Below are 13,105 nucleotides of genomic sequence, written 5' to 3'. Positions count from 1 at the left end.
AAATCTGCCCTTACCCGAGGATAAGGCCAAAATTGGAGCACTAATAAGTCACTCCTTCAGCAACTGAAAACTATTCTCGCACTTCTTATCCCAAACGAAATTTGGCCTCTTTCTTCAGCAACTTCGTCATAGGTAGCGCAATCTTAGAAAAATCCTGGATAAATCTTCTGTAGTATCCAACTAATCCGAGAAAACTTTTTTTATTATGCACGTTCTTCGGTTGGTGTCAACTGAGCACGGCCTCCACCTTTACAGAGTTTACGGACACTCCTTCCTTAGAAATAATGTGTCCCAAAAACATCACTTCTTCGAGCCAAAATTCACATTTAGAGAGTTTGGCATACAAGCGTTCCTTTAGCAGGGTCTCCAACATAATGCTTAGGTGTTCTCAATGTTGCTCTCGACCCTCAAATTACACCTGGATGTCATCAATGAGCACGATCACGAAGGTATCCAAAAATGGCTTGAACACCCTATTCATTAAGTCCATGAAAGTTGCGAGGGCATTGGTAAGTCTGAAGGGCATGACTATGAACTCATAATGCCCGTATCTGGTCTGAAAGGCTGTCTTAGGAATATTGTCTGCCTTAATTCTGAGTTGATGGTACCCAGACCTAAGGTCGATTTCAAGAAAACTTTTGCCTTCTGTAACTGATCGAACAGATCCTCGATGCATGGCAATGGGTACTTCTTCTTTATCGTGGCCTGGTTGAGCATTCGATAGTCGATGCACAACCGCAAGGACCCATCCTTCTTCTTCACGAATAGTACAGGAGCTCCTCAGGGAGATAGGCTGGGGTGAATAAACCCCCGATCCATTTGCTCCTGCAACTGCTTTTTGAGCTCCTCGAGCTCGGCTGACGTCATTTTGTATGGCGCTTTAGAGATTAGTGTCGTACCCAGTAGCAATTTAATATTGAATCCTACCTCACAAGGCAACGAAAGTCCTGGTAGCTCCTTGAAAAACACGTCGGGATAGTCACAGACCACATCCAGCTCACTGATGGGAATAGGCATCGGTTTCGATTAGATGATACTAACTAGGAAAGCAGTGCATCCCTTCTGCAAGTAGATCTGCGCCAAGATCATTCGACTTGTTCGTACAGGTCTGGAAATCCTAAATTCCACTCTTGAAAGACCTGGAGGGGACAACACGATCTTGCCATCACAGCAAAAGATCTTGGCATGATACTTGTGCAACCAATTCATGCCTAGGATGACATCAAATTCTATCATCTCAAGCAGGCAAGTGCCGCTCTGCCACAACTACATCCAAATTTGGTATGTAAGTGGCGCAAACCGTATTCTTCCCAATCAAATTACATAAAATTACACGATTTTACCCGATTCTCAAAATAAGCAAATCTTTAGAAATTGCCAAAACATAAAAATTCATTGATTTTATCATAATTATGCAATATACATCAAAATTAAAATCATGGATCTTATAGTTAAATACAATTTAATTCACTCACTTTGCAACGAAAAACAATATAGCACAAGTGGTGGGGCTCGTTACCCCTTAGGTTGAAGGCCCCGGTTCAAAAACCCCTATGCATGGATTTTTCCTTTTTGCACAAAAAGAGGATGATGGGGATTAAAAGAAAAAATAAATAAATAAATAAATAAATAATATATATAGGAATAGTAAAAACGTGGGAGTTGGGTTAAGCCTACATTTTTTGCTACTTTTCCCCTTTTCCAAAAAGTAAGAGGAGAATCCCATGTGACATGGAAGAGGGGTACCAATAAAGCAACAAGGTTTGGAAGTTAGAGGGATTGTAGCCAAGAGAAGGGAAGGACGATTTTGGAAATGCTAAAGCTCCCACTAAAAAGGTCGTGGGATATGGTTGAGGTAGATTTTGAAGTTTTGAAACTCCCCTAAGAAGGGGGAGTTAAATGAAGGATTTTATGGTGGGGAGTTACACTGGACATCTCTCTCTCTCTCTCTCTCTCTCTCTCTCTCTCTTAACGTTTTTGGTACATTCATCCTTCTCTCCGATCGTGAGTGTAGACGTCCCTTGCTGAACGTGTGGACTTCCATAGTTGACGTGGGGTGCTGCTCCAACAAAAAGAAGCAGCCGTGTCGTCGCAAGACTCCAAAGAGGTAAGGGGTATTATTTTTGTATGCGGGTGTTCAATGCCTTGTAGTAAGAGTGTGTTGCATCCCCTTCCGAACACAAGCAAAGGGAACATACCTACTATGGTAGTCACGAGCCTTAACCATGGCTGTTGATGGAATATGTCAAAACCCTTTTTTGTTTGGTTGATTGGGAGTCCACCAAATCGTGGACTATCGTGAATAAGCATGGACATATATAATGACCAGATCACCAGATATATATATATATATAGTGTTGATGGTTACATATTAAGTTGTGACATGGGCTTTTTGAGTTAGCGAACTTATTTTATTTGCCCAAACAAACTCATCACCGAGCCATACCTAGCCCAATTATCCAAAGTTCTAGGTTAAAATTTTCCTCTAGATAAGTTAGTGGAGAAATGCAACTTATCTGATATTTTTCCTTTCTCTTTCATAAAAAAAAACTTGTCTAATCTGATGGGCATTTGCCATCTAATTTAGGCCATATAGTTGCCTTTCCTTAACCATATGGCTTTTAAGCTTGAATGATGGAAATGTCATCTGTGTACTAGTTTGCTTAAATCATGATTTTTTTTTTTGCTTATATAGCACTTTTCCTCTACCTGCATGGGGTCCAGACGAGGCCATGGCCTATACAGGCCCAAATCTAACTCGTAGTGCAGGGAGTCCAGGTCCAATTTCCCTGCCATGTATTATGTACAAAGAGTGTACAGTTCTTGAAGTACTGAGCTTGAAACAATGCCATATCTAAATGCAAAATGGTTTGATTCTCACAGTTTGGGTCCAAATCATTCTTAGCAGTACAAAAATGAAAATAATATATGATAAGATCCAACCACATGGACGAATCTGATCTGAATATGGAAACAAACCCAAATGTTAGATTCTTTTTTTTCTTCTCGTTTGTGGCCCAACCAACAGTCCGTCTCAAGAAAGAAGGGTCTCCCAATTGGTTGAATTATTGGTGTGATTGCTTGGGTCAAAAGTTTGACTGGATCCAACTTGCTTTCATCCCAACTAGGATGTTGCAGAGGTACATCTACTGTGAGCTGGTATGACCAAATTTCATAGAAAAAGTGGGCTATCTTGATAATATAGACTAAAGTGCATGTTATCTATATATAGCATTGCACTCCCTCGAGAGTCGCAGATCTGAAGGTGAACTACTTGAAATGCCAACCACATGGCATGTGTGATTGACGTTGAGGGTGGTTTACCCGTACCAACTACTCATGAGTAGTCCATGTTGTTTATGCCTTCTTGCTCATTGTTTATTTCATGTATTAGATGTTAAATGTGGTGGTTACCCGATTAGATGAGGTTACACCTCTATATGAGTGTTGAATGATAAAACAAAAATCTTGAATGAGGACCATGCTTAACCAAATTAACTAGTTTATTCATGTCATGTAACGTTAAGACATTTAGTTGAGTATACCAGGCCTACAGAAATACGGTAAGGATAGGTCAGGATCATGTGTAAGGTTATTATGCCCAAATATGAGATCTTGAAAACATAGTTGATGATGTACAAACACTGTTTTACATGGTTGTAGTATTATTTCTTTATATGGTATGCAAGTCATGACACGATATTTGGTTGCTAAGGCTAGTACATGCACATGATATATATATATATATATATATATATATATATATATATATATATATATATATATATATATATAGGTGTAGGACATAGTGTAAAGAAGCCAATACACTACGTACATTGCTTGCTGGGGTGTATTCTTATACCATGAGCAGGGTGTGTGTGTGTCCTAAACAATAGCTAAGAAAAAAAAATGTGTTGGGATATTTTCACTGAAACGTCAAAACCATTCTAGACGTTATCAACCTATTAGAAATTTCTGAAATGTTAGTGGCTGACAGTTTGTAAAGAATCCGACCCTTAGAAAAATAAAAATGTATATATAAAGTGGTGTAACGTGATCCAATGGGATGCACGTTACCTTGGCTCATCTGACCGATGGGCGGTGTTCGGCTGAAACGAAACCGCAGATCATCTGCCTTTGTTGACGCTAGCCTTGCCATCATATGGCTGAAACAGGAAGCCATTGTTGTTGCTTCCGGCTGGACGTCGACGGTTATGTTACAACCCGATGCGGTGTTTAAAGTCTATGTAACCTCAATAATAGTGCACACAAAGAAAAAAAAATGGGTGCACATTCAAGATAAACAAAGTTTGTCGTGAGGATGTCTTTGTTTGTAGGTACAAATGCGTACGCATAGATCATAAAATGAATGTTCAAATATGGGCTCCGAGACGAGCCGAGTTTTGAGAAATATATAGAACTGGGCAGTGCTTTTGAGATGCCCCAAATGGTAATATGCATATCATGTGCTTGAACCCAAACATGGGTTCGAGATTTTGGAAATCCCTCGTGGTGCGATGGCTCGCACAAGAAAATAAATGAACAGTAAAAATGTATGCATAATCATAAAGTTTGCAAGACTCTGGGTATACCTGAAAGAAGGTATATGTTACCAGATTCTCTGGGCTCTAGGTATATCTGAAAGACGGTATATGTTACCGGACCCATGATCTACCTTGGGGAGGGTAGGTGGTACGAGCTTCGTGGACGGTCGTATTTTTGTGAGAGCTAGGTATCTTACCGTATGGTCTCAGTTCACTACGATGTCTATGTCTGTGCGTACCCACAGGGTAAGAGTAAGAGTAAGATAAATAGTAAATAATTTAAGTTGACTGGAAACTAAATTCTGGAGATTTGCGTACTGTTGATATGACTTTCGTAAAGCTGGTGAAATCTACAGCTTCTGCTAATGTACTGTTAGCTCAGTTAACTTTTGCACTGTATCATGAATTAGAAAGCATAATCATTTCCTTAGAATGATATAAATTTTCATGCTAGTTATATCTGCAGATGTTGCACATATTTGTACACAGGACACTGAGCACCACATATAAATATAATGCTTCTTACGCAGACAGGGGAGTCTGACCCTTCTGCTTTAAATGTTTTTCAGGTAGCAACTAAATCAGAGTATCATGGGCGTCGCGTATGGAAGTAGTCAAGAGATCTCAGTTTTTCAGTGTTTTCTGTTTGAACTCTGATTATTAGATTTACATCCCTGTTATGAGATGTAATTAATGAAATTAATGCTTTAATTAATGAATAATATGTTTTTAGTACTTCTCTGTTTTATCCTGTAATGCACCCAACTCTTGTTTTCAGACTTTCGCTATTTAAAAAAAAAAATTACTCCAAAATTTTTACTATAAAAAGTTGGGGCGTTACAAAGAGGGTAGTTGAAGAGCCTTTATCGGTGAACAAACCTAAATATGGCCCCCCCACAGAAGACTCAATCCAAGCATTGACTAAGATAGTTAAGGATCTACAAATCCAAGATAAAGGAAAGAAAGTATATACCAGGCAAGACTTCTACCTCAGGTTAGATGGAGATAGCAGCTTGGAGAACCTCCCCAAGAAGTTGATTAAGTTTCATGGATCTGGTGATCCCAAGGCACATCTTGCAATGTTTTTCGCAGAATGCACCAGATTCAGTGAAGACAACCGTGCTCTTTTCCTGTGCTTTCCTCGCAGTTTAGAAGGCATAACTGCTAAGTGGTATGCAGAGCATATCAACCCCATTGAGTTGCGAGATTTTGACAAGGTTGTCAATCTGTTCATTGAGCAATTTTTGTTCAACACAGAAGCTTTGCCCACGCTCAATCATTTATATAACCTCAAGCAAGAAAGCAATGAAAAGGCCAGAGATTTCATCCACAAATGAAGAAGTATTTGCAACAAAATGAGAAATCCCATCTCTGAGGAACATGCCCTTCAAATTATCCTCAACAACTTCTCACAACCTTTAAGAAGCCTCATTTCTACGTACCTATCAAAATCATTCATTGAGCTGACATGAATGAGCAGAATGGCTCAAAATGGGAATGGAGAATGGAGTGTATAAAGGCATTACTCTCGTAAAAAATACCCAGGATCAAAAGAAAAAGGCACATTTCACTTATTCAGCTGATACCCCAGGCAACAGTCATGGCAGTGGCAGTAAGAACGGTAACAACAATGGCACAAAGTCTGATCAAAACAAAGGAAGGAAAGAAAAGTTCTTCAAGAACAATGACAAGCCTCTTTCAAACGATTCCCAACAAAAAGAGGATCTTCAGGAAAAACCCAAGCACATCAATTGGAGTAGGGATCACAAATTTACTCCTTTGGATCAACCTCTAGAGAAATTCCTAGAATACCTATTGTCCCAAGGAATGCTTAAGCTTTCCAAAATCGCAGATCCTCCAGTGATCATGGGAAGGTTTAAAGACCAATTCTACAAATTTCATAGGACAACGGGACATGATACAGAGTATTGCTTCGTCCTCAAGCATTTGATACAAGACTGCATAGATAAGAATATCCTCATAGAAGATGAAGAGGAAGGAAAGATGAAAATCCTGTCAGCTTCATTCCCAAATCATTCCGCGGCAACCATCTCAGAATGCTCATTTTTACCACAAAACCATATGTGCCCATGCTTCAATGAGGACATAAGTCTCCAGCATCAGGTCATGGTTCTGCATCGAAACCAACCTACTCCCAAGAAAATGAACATCATCTTAATCCTGAGTCAGATGAACTCGTCAGCTAAGAATAAAAGGGTCCCAGGTTTCCCCAAGAAGTTCATTAAAAAGCAAGTCCCTGCAGAAGGAGCAGAAACATCTAAGGCAGCTGAAGAGCGAGCCAATCTGTTGCAGAAGCCAGTCACAGTGCTCTCTAATGTTTCAATCTTAGAGCTGACTCATGATTCATCAAAGAATCAAGAAATGCTAGATGATCTATTGAGAAAGATCAAGGTGAAGCCAGGCACCACCCTGGAGGATATGGCACAGATTGTGAATCAGGCAATGACCAATGCGCCTATCACCTTTTCTGACGAGAATTTGCCAAAACCTCATTCTTTTCATAACAATGCATTGTATATTGTGGTAAGGACCAGGGGCATGACTGTCTCGCATGTGCTTGTTGATGGAGGCAACAACCTCAATATCTGCCCAAAAATGACAGCAAAAGCCTTGGGATTGAAGGAAGAAGAATACGTGCCTGATCCGATTATAATCTACGGCTTCAATAACCATGGGCAGACTGCAAAGGGAAAAAACTTTTTAATAATTTTCATCAACTACTCAGTACATACAGTTTTATTCCATGTTGTGAATGTACCTCCAACCTATAATCTTTTGCTGGGACAAACATGGAACCACAACACCAATGTTGTTTTGTCAACCCTCCACCAATGCATTAAATGGTCCAAGGGAGGGATGATCACCACAATTCTGGGAGAAGATCCTGAAGAGAGGCTGCCACAGCCTATGATCCCTCGTCCGACATTTACAACGAACATCTCCAACGTCCAAGAAAGTGATGAAATCAACCTTAGCGAAAGTTTAGAGATATTGAAGTTGAAGGATGTTCAGACAGAAGAAAATGTTGCAGCCATGGTCCAATGGCAAGGACCTCATTTCTTTAAGCTATGAGGACGTATCAACTACACCTCTTTCAAAGATCATCCCTTGTACCCTCAGTTTTCCAAAGCCAAAAGGGGATTTGATCTGCTGATAAAGAATGGGTACCAGCCATTCAGAGGCATGGGAAAGAATAAAGACGACATATTGGAGCCGACCATTCCTGCTCGACATTTAGCCAGTTCAGGGTTGGGGTTCGCCGGCCAAGCCTCCAGCAAGGAAACCGTGTTTGTCAAAGGAACCAAATGCGGAGGATAATGCCTTAGTTTTCCTGCTTTCTGTTCTTGCTTTTCAGTCAATCTTGTAGGGACAACATAGTCCCAGTTTCTTGTGTCCTTTATCAAGTCTTATAAATATTTGGTCATTGTTTTCAATAAAAGCTTGATCTTCTTTTCACGTTTTAGTGTCTATCATTCTTGCTTATATTTTTGCTTATGCTATTATCCTTTGATTTTTGTACAAAAGTTTGTTTTGGGCTTGTGCCTTCCCTTAAAAACCTTTTGACATTTTCAGGATTGTCAAAACATGGCTCCTGAATTGATAAAAAGGTTTATTATCAACCCCAAATTCTCCCAAAATAATTCAAAGCTGGCAAGAATTCATAAGATAAAGGCAAGAGCAGGGGTCAGCAAGGCAACAGAACAGACCGAAGAGCTAACAAAATTTGATTTGACTATTCAAGAATTGCCAGAATTTGCTCATATCCAAAAGCAGGATGAACTATCGTCTTTGGTTCAAGATCCAACTAAAGATATCAACATTGGTTCGGAAGATGATTCAAAAATCCTTAAAATCGGTTCGGGCCTAAATGCAGACGAGAAAGCAAGACTCATCCAGTTTCTTAAACAGCATCAAGAAGTATTTGCCTGGACTTATGAGGATATGCCTAGATTGGATCCCAAGTTGGTTGAGCATCGACTCAAGTTGAAACCAGATTTCAGACCAATCAAGCAGAAATTGAGGAAGTTAGACCCTCGAGTTGGGCAGCAAGTTAAGGAAGGACTTGAAGATTTGTTAAAAGCAGGCTTCATCTGAGCCATTGATTATCCAGATTGGTTGGCAAATATCGTAGCAGTTCCTAAAAAGAATGGCAAAGTTTGGATTTGCATTGATTTCAGAGATCTCAATAAGGCTACCCCAAAGGATGATTATCCACTCCTCAATATTGATCTTTTGATCGATAGCACGGCGGGTCACGCCATGTTTTCTTTTATGGATGGATATTCAGGCAATAATCAAATCAAGCTGGCCGCTCGTGATCAGTCAAAAACTTCCTTTACCACGCCGTGGGGAACCTTCTGCTATACAGTCATGCCATTTGGGCTCAAAAATGTCGGGGCAACCTATCAGAGGGCAATGACCGTTATTTTTCATAATCAGATGCACAAGAATATGGATGCATATGTGGATGACATTCTGATCAAGTCTAAAGAAGAGGAAGATCACCTCGATTCTCTTGGTCAAGTCTTTGAAAGACTCATTCTTTACAAGTTGAGAATTAATCCTCAGAAATGTGTTTTCGGAGTAGAGTCTGACAAATTGCTCGGTTTCATAATCAGCAAAAGAGGAATAGAGGTGGAACCTACTAAAGCAATTATTAATATGCCACCCCCAACCAATCTCAAGGAACTGCAAAGCCTTTAGAGGCGCATTCAGTCTATTCGTAAGTTCATCTCCAATTTGGCCATGAGATGTGAACCTTTCAATTATTTGCTGAGAAAATGAGTAAAATTTGAATGAGGATCGGAGTGTCAACTTTAGTTTGAGCGCATCAAGCAGTATCTCTTTAACCCATCCGTTCTGAAGCCACCAAAATTGGGGAACCCTCTCTTATTATATATCTCCATCAATCAGAATGCCTGTGGTGGATTCCTTGCACAGTATAAAGAGGGCAGTTTGATAGAGCACACCATCTACTATGTGAGCAAAACTTTCATTGATTATGAAAAAAAGTATTCTCAAATGGAAAAGACTTGTCTAGCGCTGGTTTGGATGTGTCAGAAATTAAGACATTACTTGTTGGCATCCAAAGTCCATTTTTTGTCAAAACTTAATCCTTTTAAATACATTCTTGAGCAACCGTTTCTCACTGGACGGATTGCGAAATGGAAGGTCCTTCTAATACAATATGACTTAGAGTATGTTTCTCAAAAGTCAATTAAAGGCCAAGCTATCGCAGATCAGTTGGAATTAAAGCAGAGGATGATTTTCCTGATGAACACATTTACAATATCCAACAATCTCTAGTTTGGAACCTATTATTCAATGGCTCTAAAAATATGTCTGGCATAGGGATTAGAGTCCTATTAATTACTCTAGAAAAAAAAATGATCCCTTTTTCTCTCAAGCTTGGCTTCTAATGTACTCATAACATGGCCGAGTATGAAGCTCTAATACAAGGTCTCAAAGTTCTGCAAAGATTTAATGTCAATAGAGTGCATGCCTTTGACGATTCATTACTTGTCGTCAGTCAAGTTAACATTAAGTGGCCGGTAAAAGATTCAAAGTTAATCCCCTATCAGAAGATCATCCTAACTCTGGTGGACAGCTTCAAAGAATTTCAGCTCAATCACATCAGGAGGGAACACAATCAAATAGCCGATGGCTTAGCTAGCCTGGGCTCCATCCTATCCATTAAAGACAGTGAATCATGTCGTTCTTTCAAAGTTGGTAGGCTTGAGCAACCTACCTTCATTTCAACCATGCAAGTAAACCAGACCAATCAGAAAGAGAAGCCTTGGTACCAAGATATCAAAGATTTCATTAAAACTGGTAAATTTCCACCAGAAATGTCAAAAAGGGAGCAACGTGCAATTCAACGCATGTCCGCTCGTTATTTCATCCTTGCCAACATTCTTTACCATTGTGGGTTCAGTTCTGAGTATGCCATATGCTTAGACAAGGATGAAGCTATGAAAATTATCCAAGAATCACATGAAGGGATTTTTTGATTCGCATTTTGGAAAGGATTGTGAAAACAGGTCGTGATTGGCATGAGAAAATTCATAATGCACTTTGGGCATACCGAACCACCATTTGGACTCTGACCAATGCCACTCCTTCAGAACTTGTTTACGGAACTAAAGTAGTATTACCTCTACATGTCCAGAAGTCTGCCCTCAAATTTGCCTCACTTATAGAATTGTTGCTTGATCAATATCAGCAACCGAGATTGGTGCAGCTTGATCTACTAGATAAAAGGAGGCTCAAGGCAGCTGAGCATGCCCAATCCTATCGGCAGAGAATAGCTCGGCAATATGCTAAGTCAGCCATTGAGAGAAGATTTTGAGTTAATGATCTGGTGCTCAGATCAACAACTCATATCAAGCATCGCCCACAGGGCAAGTGGACGCCTAATTGGAAGGTCCCTACATGGTCAAGGAAGTGCTTCCTTGTAATGCATATCGTTTGATCAATGCAGATGGGGTGGAATTGTCAGATCCTATCAATGCTCTACACCTGAAGAAATTCTACACCTAAAAGGTGTCCATGTTACCATTTGTATTCTTCTAAGAGCTCTTTCAATAAAAATGATCTTCTATTATCCTGACATTCTTCGTCATCATACTGGGGCATTTTTATTTTTATAATTTCATCTTACTTTCCATATATAGGCAAAACCAAATAATTTCCTCTATAATCAATTCTCTTTAAATTTCTTTTTTTTACCTATTCAGGATAAGGGGATAAATCCTGAAAGTGGCCCACATACAGTTGACTATGAGGGTCTAATGAATCCAGAAGTTTTCATCAATCTCTATTTTCTAAATTCAGTTTAAAAAACCGAGCTTATTTGTAAAAACCCAGTCCTCGCACTGGGTATTCCTCAGAATTTTTAATCATATACTGAGCTCATTTGCAAAACCCAATCCTCACACTGGGAACTTTCAAAAATTCAATCTTCTGATTAAAGTTTGTTTCTTCTAAAAATTCTAGTTCTGACTTGAACCCCCAAAATTTGACTTATTCTAAAGGTTCCAACTTCTGCTAGTCATGCATTCCAAAGGATCCAACACTCGATTGGTCATGTATTCCAAAAGATCCAGCTTCTGCTGGTCATGCATTTCAAAAAATCCAACACTTGATTGGTCATGTATTCTAAAAGATCCAACTTTTGTTGATCATGTATTCTAAAGGATCCAACTCTCGCTGGTCATGTATTCCAGAAAGACCCAGCTCTCACTGACCATGTATTTCAAGGACCTAGCTTTCGCTGGTCATATATTTCAAAGAATCCAGCTCTCGCTGGCCATGTATTTCAAAAAAGTTCCAGCCTATGCTGGTCGAACTCCCAAATCAATTATTTACTTCATAATCAAACCTTCAGGTTTCAATTTCCCAAATTCTATCATTTCCAAAACCTTTAGATTTCAATCTCTCAACCCTATCAGTTCCGAAACTTTGGGTTGCAATATTCTTAAAATTTCATCATTTTCTCAACCCTCGGGTTATAATCTCCCAAATTCATTCATTTTTTAAACTGTCGGATTAAACCTTTCATTCAAAATCCAGTATTTTTCACTGGTCGGGATTATCAAAATCCATTTTCATAACTGGTAGGGATTATCAAAATCCAGTTTTTCATAACTGGTCGGGATTTCAAAATCCAGTATTTTTCACTGGTTGGGATTATCAAAATCCATTTTCATAACTGGTAGGGATTATCAAAATCCAGTTTTTCATAATTGGTCGGGATTTTAAAATCCAGTTTCTTATAACTAGTCGAGATTTTAAAATCCAGTTTTTTTCACTAGTCGGGATTATCAAAATCCATTTTCATAACTGGTCGGGATTTCAAATCCAGTATTTTCACTGGTTGGGATTTCAAAATCCAATGTTTTCACTGGTTGGGATTTCAAAATCCAGTATTTTTCACTGGTCGGGATTATCAAAATCTAATGTTTTCACTGGTCGGGATTTCAAATCCAGTGTTTTCACTGGTCGGGATTTCAAAATCCAGTATTTTTCACTGGTCGGGATTTCAAAATCCAATTTGTTATAACTGGTTGGGATTTCAAAAATCTAGTTCCTTATAACTGGTCGGGATTTCAAAATCCAGTATGTTTCACTGGTCGGGATTTCAAAAAAATCCATTTTCTTATAACTGGTCGAAATTTCAAAATCCAATTTGTTATAACTGGTCGGGATTTCAAAATTCAGTTTGTTATAACTGGTCAGGATTTTAAAATCCAGTTTCTTATAACTGGTTGGGATTTCAAAATCCAGTATTTTTCACTAGTCGGGATTATCAAAATCCAGTGTTTTCACTGGTCGGGATTTCAAATCCAGTGTTTTCACTGGTCGGGATTTCAAAATCCAGTATTTTTCACTGGTCGAAATTATCAAAATCCAGTTTCATAACTGGTCGGGATTATCAAAATCTAGTTTTTCATAACTGGTCGGGATTTCAAATCCAGTGTTTTCACTGGTCGGGATTATCAAAATCCAGTTTTTTATAACTGGTCGGAATTTCAAATCTA

The sequence above is a fragment of the Nuphar pumila genome, chromosome 8 (genome assembly GCF_984573655.1).
Source record: "Nuphar pumila chromosome 8, dmNupPumi1.hap1.1, whole genome shotgun sequence".
Taxonomy (NCBI): domain Eukaryota; kingdom Viridiplantae; phylum Streptophyta; class Magnoliopsida; order Nymphaeales; family Nymphaeaceae; genus Nuphar; species Nuphar pumila.
The sequence above is the reverse complement of the archived record's forward strand: the minus strand, read 5'-3'. Positions refer to the sequence as shown.